The following is a 1,453-nucleotide window of genomic DNA, read 5'->3' as shown; positions in this document are numbered from 1 at the left end:
CTGGAGAATATATGGGGAAAAGGAGGAAACCCCAAGCTTTAAAGACGCCTCCATTGTCAATATTTATAAGAACAAGGAGACCAGTAGACTGTGGCACTACCGTGATCTCACTGCTCTCCGAGCTGCCAAGATTATCACCTAGTCCTCCTAAACAGACTTTCCTGAGGCGGAAAACTTCCTCCCAGAATCTCGGATGGTTTTAGACCATCACTATAGCACCACTGACATGATCTTTGCTGCCTGCCAGATACAGGAAAGTGCAGAGAATAGCGTCGACCTGTACATGGCCTTTCGTGACCTAACTAGAGGCTTTCAACTGGGTCAATAGGAAGCCCTCTGGTGGACCCTCAGCAGTTTTGCCTCCCAAAATTCATCGCCATTGTGAGGCAACTCACGATGGCATGAACGGCAATTTTCTGCACAATGGCACCTAGTCTGAGTTCTTCATCCAAACAGGGGTTAAACAAGGGTGTGTACTGGCACCAACTCTCTTTTCCATTTTTCTGTCTGCCCTTACTCGTGCCAGTGCCAATTTAGCCCTGGGAGTGGATATCCAGTACTGATGGAGGATCTTTTCAACATAAGACGACTCCAGGCAGGAACAAAGGTGTCGGCAGCTTCCATTACTAGCTTCAGTATGCAGACGACCACCCTTGTTGCTCACACTGAACACCTCGGCAGACGCATATGCACTACTCGCCTTGAGGTGAATGTATGTGAGACTCAGATTCTCTTTCAGCCTGCCCCTGGTTCAGCCACACCTCCACCATCCATCCAGCCTAACGGTACTACCCTCTAATGTTGCCCACTGTCAGTATCTCGGCCCCACCTGTCCAACCACCGGGGGACATCGATGAAGAGTTTCAGAACGGATCAGATGTGCATCTGAGCTTCTGGCAGACTCCATACTGTGTCTTCAGCTAGGAGCTGAAATTATCTACAAAGTTGCGATGTACATCGAGGCTACCATTATCCATGAACAGCTACACTGGATCATGTTCCGATGACGACAGTAGACTGCCAAAGCAGCTACTTTACAGTCACCTAACGAATAGTAAATGTAACGCTGGCGGGCAACTGAAAAGGTATAAGATAGTCTTAAGACAAACCTGAAAGGTGCCAAATGGACCCTCACCTGGGGAGACGATTACTGCACACTGTAACGCTTGGAGGAGCACCACACGAGGTGTCAATTTATAGCAATCAGTTCGTGCTCGTATGGGCTGGATGTACTAGGCCACGTACAGACAGTATTGGGAATGCAGGTGTGCTCCATCCTTCAGGTTAGGTCAGGTGAAGCCGTGAGGTCAGGTCAGGTTTGGTCAGATCCCGCCACACTAGTATTGCTGTGTTTTTAAGAACATAAGAACATAAGAATGGAGGAACTTCAGGGGCTTATTGGCCCATTTACTGGGCAGTTCCTGTTTACACCTTAACCCTATTGCTCATATGA

This window comes from Homarus americanus, unplaced genomic scaffold, assembly GCF_018991925.1.
Source record: "Homarus americanus isolate GMGI-L3 unplaced genomic scaffold, GMGI_Hamer_2.0 scaffold46583, whole genome shotgun sequence".
In the NCBI taxonomy this organism is placed as follows: Eukaryota; Metazoa; Arthropoda; class Malacostraca; order Decapoda; family Nephropidae; genus Homarus; species Homarus americanus.
Note: the sequence above shows the minus strand (reverse complement) of the source record.